The sequence below is a fragment of the Schistocerca piceifrons genome, chromosome 8, assembly GCF_021461385.2.
Source record: "Schistocerca piceifrons isolate TAMUIC-IGC-003096 chromosome 8, iqSchPice1.1, whole genome shotgun sequence".
In the NCBI taxonomy this organism is placed as follows: domain Eukaryota; kingdom Metazoa; phylum Arthropoda; class Insecta; order Orthoptera; family Acrididae; genus Schistocerca; species Schistocerca piceifrons.
The window spans coordinates 216,893,214-216,904,126 of NC_060145.1; positions in this window are offsets into that span (position 1 = coordinate 216,893,214).

A 10,913-nucleotide genomic window follows, 5' to 3' on the forward strand; every position below is an offset into this window, starting at 1 on the left:
ACCATCAGCAGCAACGTAACTTTTTTTATTTTATTTTTACAGGGGAGCACAGGAGAAGGAAATCAAATTGGCTGCAGATAGAGAGCTACGCGTGCTAAGGATAAATATGTGTAAGGGAAAAAACTTAGAAGAGGAGGAGAAAAGAGAATTGAAAGAAATTAGGAATACTTTCCACGCAATACTCCACTTTGGCCTGCCAACAGAACAACGTGCATTCTATCATTGACCATTAAAAGGGGAACGTGTGATCGTCCAGTCTTGGCTGGCACGGTTCACTGAGATTCCAACTCTGAGGCGGGTCGGCGAAAATGCTCTGTAGATAGTTCACGAAAGTGGCCCGATAGTGTCGATGTCGGCGAAGGGTGTGGTGATGTACTGGGAGGCGTGTGCAAAAGTCCGCCGGATCGACGATGTCGTCCCGAAAGAGGTAGTTGACAGCCATGCCACTGATCCATGTGATGGCGTGCCATTTAGACGATGGAAAGCAGATCGTGTCCGGATACATCATCATGGTAGGAGAAACGTGATGTGGTGGTATTCGGAGGTAGAAAGCCACAATCATCTGTACGAGGGTCAAGGCATCTGCTGCTGGTCCCCACTCAGAACGATGTAAATCTTCGACATTGCACTTGAGGAACAGGGGTGAGTCCACCAGCGCGACGCGATGCAGTTTCTGTCTTGTAGTATACTTGCCGTTGACGAGAAGGTACCACGTCGCAGTGGTCTTAGTGGTGTGATACAGTTGGTGGATCGTTTTCCAAACTGTAGCCCATGAAACCTGGGGGTGGTGTGTTTCGACGGGGTTTCGGGGTGGGGACTTTCGGAGATGACGGTAGATGTCGCGGGTGGTCGTCTTCCTGGTCCTGGGGAGCTCAGTGCATATGTAACTGAATTCCAAAAAGAAACGGCCAATATGCGACATCGGAGGAGCCAGAGACATCGGTGGGCGTCTCTAAACAGGTGCGAGCTCGGTGGTCAACATTCCAGGAAAACTACCATTTTAGCTTTTCCACAACTGGAGCATAGTATTGGTGTAAAGTGCCATAGTCCTGGCCCTCACATTAACCAGCTCGAGGCCACCATCCCGCTTCGGTAGGGTGAGAGCTTCATACTGGACTTTGAAGATGTGTCCAGAACATATAAAGTACCCGAAAGCCACCTGGCTGCCATTGTCGCAGTGATGGGCAGAATCTGCACGATATGGGGTATATGGGCTGCCAGACGGGTATTGACAAAGGTGACTCTCTAGCGCATATACAGCGGACATAGTATGTGATTTTGTAAGTTGGCCCTCATGTGTTGCAGTAGCGCCCGAAAATTGATCGCCGAGGTGCAGCAAATGTCTCGCGTGTACACCAACCCGAGACAGCGAAGAATATCCATCAGTTGAAAGGGGACTACGCCGGCCGCGGTGGTCTTGCGGTTCTAGGCGCTGCAGTCCGGAACCGCGGGACCGCTACGGTCGCAGGTTCGAATCCTGCCTCGGGCATGGATGTGTGTGATGTCCTTAGGTTAGTTAGGTTTAAGTAGTTCTAAGTTCTAGAGGACTTATGACCTAAGATGTCAAGTCCCATAGTGCTCAGGGCCATTTGAACCATTTGAAAGGGGACTACACTGTCTGCGGGAAGGCCGCGGCCACTCTTCATGTCACATGATTTTGCGACGTTCATAGCGCTCCCTGCCCCTGCACCGTAACGGGTAATCCACGGCATCGCAGCTTGTACGTTGGCCGCTGAACGTACGACGAGGGCCAAGTCGTCCGCATAGGCTCGGCAGCGGAACGCATGATCCCGGAGTGGAATACCTGTCAAACGTCGCCGTAATCCGCAAATGAGTGGTTCCATCGCAATGGCATAAAGAACCGTCGACAATGGGCAAACCTGCCATACTGAGCGTTCAATCCGTATAGGTTCTGTAAGTCTGCCGTTGAGCAGAAGCCTGGACGTTGCCCCACGAAGGAGCCGCATAATCACTCGCGTGAACGTGGGGGGAATCGCCATTCGGTCCATCACTGCGTTGAGGAATGCATGATTGACGCGGTCAAACGCTTGTTTGAAGTCGATGGAGATTAAAGCGCCTGGCAGTCGCGTGTGTGTTGCCACAGCGATCACATCTCGATATTCACTGAGGGCTGCCTGTATATTACTATCGCCGCCTTAGGATGTTTGCTCGTGTGAAACAATGTCTCGTAAGAGATGTTTGAGTAGCATTGCTATAAGGCGTGTGGAAATCTTGAAGTCGGAATTGAATAACGTGATCGGCTGATAACTGTCGCGTCGTGTTCCTCCTGCAGGTTTCGGGACTGGTACGAGTAAGCCTTCCATGAACATTGGCGGTGGGATCGCCGCGTCGGACAAAAGTTCCCAGCACCTGTCTCTCCATCGTGGCAACATCAAATCTTGGAAAGTTCTGTAAAATTCGAAAGGTAAACCATCTAGGCCGGGAGATCGATTCAGTGATCCTTTGGCCACAGTGCTGTGGACATCATCGGTGGTCACTTCTGTAGTCAGGAGGGTTGCAGCTGCGGCGTTGAGGGTACAAAGTATCTCCTGGGCAACATCAGCAATGGCCCCTGCACCTGCACGTACTTCTTGATAGAAAAGTCTATAGTGCGTTGTGAAGGCATCCGCAATGGTAGCTTGCGAAGTCAGCCGTAGTGCATCAGGTAGGTCTAAAGTTGTCATTAAAGCCTGTCGACGTCGACGAACATTTTGAACAATATGATGCATAGAAGGTTCTTCACCGTTAATCCTATCTTGGCTGCCTGCTCGTACAATGGCTCCCTCTACACGGCATCTGGTCAAGGTTAAAATCTTTGCCTTGATGTGTTGAGCTTCTTTTAGACGATCCGGCGATGGAGGATGATCCATGGGCTCACGTAGAGCGCTGTAGTAGAAATGTGTGGTGATTCCACCTGGTTTTGGCTCTGCCATAGTGTGTCAAGGTGCGTCGGATGGCCGGTTTAGCGCACAGTAACCACCACTGCAGTGTGGTCTCGTAAAGCATGATGCGTTGAACACAGGTGTGCCACGTGTCGGTGACCTGTTGTCGACACTCAGGGCCCCGCAGTAGCGTGACGTTCAGTTCCCAAGGTTCTGCACTGCGCCATGTAGATTGCCTACGTAGGTTCACGGAACAGATGTAGATGTCATGATCCGAAAAGGCAGACGGCCAACGTTCCGCGTCGAGGAGAACGGATTGTAGAGCGTCAGAGACATATATTCTATCAGGTCGGCTGGCGGAGTAGCTCGTGATGTGTGTATGCCCCGGGCAATCACAGTGTACCACTCTCCAAGTGTCGAGGAGACGAAGGCGGCGGACGAGAAAGCGAAGTTGTGGACATGTGGTGAAATGTGGGTATTGGTCTTTACGCTCGAGAACACAGTTGAAATCTCCACATTCGATGAGATGATCGTACCTGCCGAGGAATAAAGGCGTGATATCTTCTGCGTAGAACTGAGAGCGATCCCTCCGTTTATCAGTGACCAATGGATCGTAGAGATTTATAATTTTGATTCATTCAACTGTTACGGCCACCTCTCGCGCCGTTGGGAGATATGCGACATCGGAAACTGCAATCCCTTCTCGGAGGAGGATGGCCGCGCCTGTGTGTTCCATAGCTGCAGGGCCAGCGTACGTCTCGTATCCATAACACCCGGATCAAGTTGCTGTCCTCAGCGATGTCGACGTCCGCTGCTCTTAGCGTGTCACGGAGCAGTTGAAGTTTAACGTGGGAGCCGATATGAAGTACTGATAGTAGCTACTCGGTACGCCTGATGGGGGATCGTGCTGTCGATAGGTTCGTAGCTGGTGAAGATTATCGTGGCGGATTCTGGAAGTCCATAGAAGTCGAAGGAGTCGTCGTAGAAACATCCCCCATTTTAGTGCTGGTCTATCGGAGGAACAGATCTCATTTCCTCATCAGATGGAGGTGGAAAATCCGTGTCATTAGCTTATGAAAATTGTCCGTCAGTTTTGACATCGGTGAGTGGTGGCAGCGGTGGCCGAGTCGGCTCAATTGCGCCGGTGACGAGGGGTTTGCTATGTTCCATGGCTTCTGGGCTTGCTCACGATCTCTGTTGGACGGCTCACCGTCTTGTGGATGACGCGTCTCCGTGGCAGAGGAGAAAGAGTTATCGTGTACTCCGTCAGAGTTATGTGCCATCTCTTCGACCTGCAGAGGGGGCTCAATGGTCGATTCTGATGTCTTGAGGCGATTTTTTTTTTCGTCGTTTGGGTGACTTCTGCTTTCGGCAATGAGTTCCGGTTTCTGAGGAAGGAGCCACGTCGTTCAGGTATAAAAGCCGCAGGTGCTATGATGCGGGCTTCATTCTCCATATCACTCTCGCTGGTATCGTTGTCATCTTCTAGCGTGGGTGTGTCCGGCTGTAGATCATGTTCACAGGCGGCATTGCCGGTGTCAAGGTGCTGGGACGCCTCGGGGTCTATCGGTCCAGAGAGACGCTCATGAACGGCTTCTTGTGAGGTCTGGACGTACAGTGTCGCCGCATAGGTGACTGGAAGGGTCGTTGTGGTTCTGTCGGTGTTCGTATCGTCGTGTCGTATTCATTACGGACGTGGCATTCTTTGCCACACCCGGAACGTGTTTGAGGCTGTCCGTCGTAAATGGCCACCGCACGGCAGCCACCGATAGTAATGTACGATGGGGCGTGCCGTTTGAGATCTATTCGGACTTGTCTCATACCATTAAGCACCGAATACATCGTAAACTGTGCCCATGTCTCGGCTACGTGAATCTGAACTTTTTCGAACGGGCTTAGCGCCGCGATGACTTCATCTTCATTCACCTCGAAAGGCAGTTCGAATACACAGATCGTTCGAAGGTCAAGTACTGCTTGGTCGGCATCCACAGGGCCGACGTTTCCGTCGGAGTGTTGAAATTTTAATCCATATTGCATCCGTTGAATAATATCGTTGCAGGCAGCGTCGGAAGCCATCGTAACATAAACGACGCTGCTAATGATCGATAGGTGCATGCCGATGAGATCGTCACGGGGGATCTTCACATCTTCGCGTAGGAAGCGTTCGACGGCCAGTGCTTTGGGTCGTGCGTATTCATTTGAGAAGGTGAACTTAAGAGTGTTCTTCCCGTAAGAGTTGGCTATTATAACTTGTTTGACTGAGAAGCTCGGCGACGGGAATGTAAACAAACACTCCGCGCCCGCAGCGGCGTGGACGGCCGAGCGCGGTGCGCACTGCTGCCCTGCCGAAGCTACCCAAGCACGACTCACGACCCGTTCTCACAGCTTCAGTTCTGCCAGTACCTCGTCTCTCACCTTCCAAATTTCACAGGATCCTTCTGGAAAAAGTATGGCGTCAATTTCAGATACCCTACCGACAGCACTAATTATTTCGTGAGAATAAAGAACTAGCTGTGTTTCACAATAACGAAATTTTCTGAATCCGTGCTGACGCATGCAAACGTAGACGTAAATGAAGGGGTGGATATAGATCTGAAGAGTACATTAATTTTGGGACTGATGACCATAGATGTTAAGTCCCATAGTGCTCAGAGCCAGTACATTATTTGGCTACCAGTAGATTATGGATTTCATAGGCGCAGTCTAAGGAGGTTTGGTGAGTAAACCAGCCTATCAGAAAGAAAAGAATCTGGGCAAGTTGAGATTCTGCTGATATTATCTAAAAGATCATGCTCCACTTCTTGCAGTAGTTTATCGTAGGTCTTTGGAGCAACGAAAAGTACGTACGTACTGGTAAAAAACGCAGAACATTCCCGTCTACAAGATAGTTTGGAGGAGAATGTGTGTAATTATAGGTCAATTTCGCTTACACCAATTTATTGTTGAATTTGTATCATCTTTTAAGCTACCGAAATTACGTTTACATTCATCGATTGTGTTACCTTAAGAACGACTTCTATAAAAATGAACACAAAATTCACAAAGAAGAGACGCTGTAAAAATCAGCTCGCTCCGTTCGTCCATGAGGTCTAGAGCCTCGTGGACAACGGAATCCAGGTTGAAAGAAGAAAGTAAGGAAGACGTCCCATCGACAGTGCGGTCATTAGAGACTACGAAACAATGGGGAAGGGAACCGGCCGCATCTTTCCGAAAGGAGACATCCCGCCATTCACCTTTAGCGATTTAGAGAAATCACGGAAAACCTAAAGGTGGGTGGCCGGACGCAGATTTGAACCGCGGTCCTCCCGAATGCGAGTCCAGTGTGCTAACCGCTGTGTGGCGGCGCGGTTCCGTCCGTCCTTCTACATGCACCTACCTGTGAACTCGTTGCAGCAGATCACTGGTAGGAAAGCCGAGCAGAAACCTACCGTACTGCAACTCGCACCAGGCTGCATACGAAGTAACTATTCTAAAACTAGGGAAACGGTCTTAATTTTGAATGAAAGATGGAATTACTGGCAAAACTTCGGTGTATTCTGAACCTTAAGAAGTACAAAAATGGTTCAAATGGCTCTGAGCACTATGGGACTCAACTTCTGAGGTCATTAGTCCCCTAGAACTTAGGACTAGTTCAACTTAACTAACCTAAGGACATCACATACATCCATGCCCGAGGCAGGATTCGAACCTGCGACCGTAGCGATCTAAGAAGTATAAGTTCACTGGCAAGCCCGTGGTAATCCTAACACAGTCACGCACAAACATTTTCATTAACGTTAGAAAATTTATGGTAAAGTATTTCCCGAAATCTGAACAGCTACAAAGCACGGATTGTTCTTAAACGAAAATGCTCGCCTACTACTAAGTTTATCGGTGTCCAATGCACTCAAGTTTTAAGTCATCGATCTGCTCAATATTCAAAGCGGAATTACTGTCTTTTCTCATTCACAAACACACACACCCACGCCCGAGGAAGGACGCGAACCGTCGCCGGGATCAACCGCTCAGTCCATGACTGCAGCGCCCTAGACCGCTCGGCTATCGCGCGCGGCTAAGGCCAATAGAAAAACATTATTTCCCGCGTTAGTCAGCGCTTTTCATGACTAGCCAATCAACAAATAACACAATTTCGAACTGTACTTTTTACCGAAATAAATATTTAAATTCTTATATTTTTTTTATACTTTACGTAATTATCTATTTTCATTTGCACTCGAATTAGCTTTCCTTTTACCATAAACTTACTTAACATGTTATGATATAAAATTCCACGTCGTCTGCATTGACTCTCTCTTAAAACTTTCTCGCACTAATTCGTACAGCATTCATCAGTAGAACAATGATCGACATATTTACTTTAGACCACATTCACGCATCATTCACAATTCCACGTCGTCTGCATTCACACTCTCTTAAAACTTTCTCACACTAGTTCGTACAGCATTCATGAGTAGAACAATGATCTACATATTTACTTTAGACCACATTCACGCATCATTCACAATACTGAAAGCATGTACAGAACTGTACAAACATAAATAGCCGGCCGCGGTGGCCGTGCGGTTCTAGGCGCTGCAGTCCGGAACCGCGGGACTGCTACGGTCGCAGGTTGGAATCTTGCCTCGGGCATGGATGTGTGTGATGTCCTTAGTTTAGTTAGGTTTAATTAGTTCTAAGTTCTAGGGGACTGATGACCTAAGATGTTAAGTCCTATAGTGCTGAGAGCCATTTGAACCATTTGAAACATAAATAAATAAAAATGCCTTCAAGAAATAAACAGAACTATTCACAAAAACATTCTCTTGATCTGCTTTCTTGAATGTCTCTGGGCACAACTAGACTCAGGTGGTCCATATTCTTAACTACATAATATTTCTTTCTGTTTAGTCCTGTCCGCTACTGCCTTCTAGCAGATGAAAATCAGAACTTCGTACTCGACTGAACCCGCTTCAGACCATCTATCACTGTGCACGCATGAGTCGTTCTCCAGACACACGGTCTCCAGAAACGAGCAATATTAATGCACCACGCCTCAGCTGCACCATATCACTCGGTTCACTGATAATGCCCTGCTGTTTGACTTCCGGAAGGCATGTGGACTTAGCTGCAGATAGAACTCAACACGTCGTTCTTAAGGTAACAAACTCGGTGTGTGTAAACGTAATTTCGGGAGAACCCCAAGGGAATGTTATCCGACGTTACTACAGTGCCTAGTCACGTTAATGTGACAACCTGTCAAAAGCTTGAATAACCACCTTTTGCAGAGCGGACCGCTGCGAGACATGCAATAAGAGAGTCAGTGAGGTTCTGGAAGGTACCACCGACAAGTATGTGGACCCATCCCGACTCCAGTTCAGTGGTCACTTGCGCTAGGTTCCTCGGTTGAGGATTCATGGCGCCAACTGCCCAAACGAAGGGGTCCAGCAGATTCTCGACTGGATTTATATACGGGGAATTCAGTGGCCACGGAAGTCCTCCTGATGGTCTACGAACTATGCCCGTACAGTGAGAATTGTGTACCACGTTGCATTCGCCAGCCAGCAGATGCCATCCTGCCGAGGAATACCAAGCTGCATGTAGAAGTGGACATGGTCCCTGAGTATAGATTCATACTGGTATTGATACACTTTCCCTTCCAGAACGACGAGATCACTCAGGTAATGCCACAAAGACACTCCCCAGATCACAAAGCTCCCTCTTCCGACCAGTAATTCCCCCATCGATTATTCCAGAGTGTTTTCTATAAGGCGTTCCAGGCCTTATATGCCAACGGCCATCTGTCATCTGAAAAGGCCACTCGGTGGACTTGCAGTTGCAGTACTGGCGTGCAAATTCCAGCCTTCGTTGCCGATGAACAGCAGTCAGCAAGGGTGCACGAACCTGGCGCCTGCTATGGAGGCCAATGCGCAGCAACGTTCGCTGAGCGGTCGTTGAGCAGAGGCTGTTGGTGGCTCCTTGGTTCATCTGGGTGTCAGTTCCTCAACAGTTGCACGTATCGGCAGCCGAGCGGTTTACAAACTTAGCCATTTCGGAAATGCTTCCATCCTTGCCCTCAAAACCAATGATCAAGCCTTTTGGACGTCCGATAAATCGCCCTGTTCCCACTTTGCGATAACGACTGCACTGTTTCCCGCGTCCTCCCGACACTCTTTACATGCCGTCCACTGCTAGTGCTGCCACCTTACCTCTGTGAGCGATTATTGCACGTTGATGTCGAACATAGGCAGTGGTTCCTGGACAGTGTATTTACGACTTACAAAGTTGGTGGCTCGGAGAGGCTGTTGGCGCACGATGCTGCCAATTAGGCCGTAGGATGTTTGCAGCACAAAGCGGGAAGATCTGCAGAAGATCAACGGTTCTTGCAGAGACTTGCAGTTGATCCTTAACTTCGGGTAAGTAAATGTTTTGCACAGCACATAAATACGTGAAGTGAGTCACCACTGACCGTTCACTCTTTTGGTGGCAAATCGCTAGAAATAGTTCTTTCTTCCTTTTACTTAGACACCGTCTAGTACGGTTTCTGCTGCACTTGGGAGCCGGCCGGTGTGGCCGAGCGGTTCTGGGCGCTTCAGTCTGGAACCGCGTGACCCCTACGGTCGCAGGTTCGAATCCTGCCTCGGGCATGGATGTGTGTGATGTCCTTAGGTGAGTTAGGTTTAAGTAATTCTAAGTTCTAAGGGACTGATGACCTCAGATGTTAAGGCCGGCCAAGTGGCCGTGCGGTTAAAGGCGCTGCAGTCTGGAACCGCAAGACCACTACGGTCGCAGGATCGAATCCTGCCTCGGGCATGGATGTTTGTGATGTCCTTAGGTTAGTTAAGTTTAACTAGTTCTAAGTTCTAGGGGACTAATGACCTCAGCAGTTGAGTCCCATAGTGCTCAGAGCAATTTCAGATGTTAAGTCTCGTAGTGCTCAGAGCCATTTGAACCATTTTTTGCACCTTGGATTCTGCAAGTTTGTTTATCTGACTTTGTGGGAGGATGCCGTTCCTATCGCAGCCGTCAGTTATACATGCTTGAGGGACGAATGGCGTGTCTGCCACCCGTCTGTCAATATGCAAGATTTGTCCTGTTTGTGATAGTATGTTAAGTGTTTGCGTATATTTTCACAGATGGAGATTGGAAATAGGCCCAATATTCGCCTAAAGGAGCGTCGGAAACTCCCTAAAAACCACACTAGTGGCCGAGTGCACCGACTTAGGTTAAAAAAAAAAAAAAACAAGTTAACCAAGATCCCGTGATCACATTTAAAAGTCAACCGAATTTGAAATGTCCCAGTCGTGCACCGTCATTAATCACCGGCCAGAAAACCGTCGTCAGCTAACCGTGCATTTGACCGCCGTTAACTCTGTTTATTGCAATGGAAGGCGCTCTGGAGACGTAATACTTTACTAGATATGTGAATTTGTACACCGTCGCCTCTGTACGTAAGTATTCCAAGCAGTCGATGGTGAGTGACATCACTGTCACATGTTCTCAATTGCGTCAACAAGCAGAAGCGTGTTTATACCTCCCTAATAGTTCGTTCGTTTATGTTTAGCGGAATGTAAAACAGAAGCAGAACTCCAAATTTTCGGAAGTTCGAGATGCATATACTTCCCGAATTGGTCGGTGCGAATGCATCGGTTCAGAAGTCTGCATTATAAAAGAAGAAATGTACAGTCTCTCGTTTTGGTCAACATTTTTCGTTTTTTTTTTCTTGTTCAGTCCGAATACCTGTGTCGTTTTAAAATAAAATTTATCAGGTATATGCTACTTAATACATGTAACTATCATTTTCTAAAAAAAAATCAAGTCGTCTTATTTCTGAATATAAAAACCAGTTTTTATCGCAAACAAAAATTTTTTACTATCTATCTCGTATAAAAATTGTTAATTAAGTTATATAATTGAAAAAACTATAAATTATTTTTTTCTATTTTTCGCTTCACATAAATGCTCACAGAACATTCACCTCTGTTTAAAAATTATAATCCACATGGAATCTAACCCAGGCTTCCATCACAGCGAGAGAGTACGCTACCACAGAGC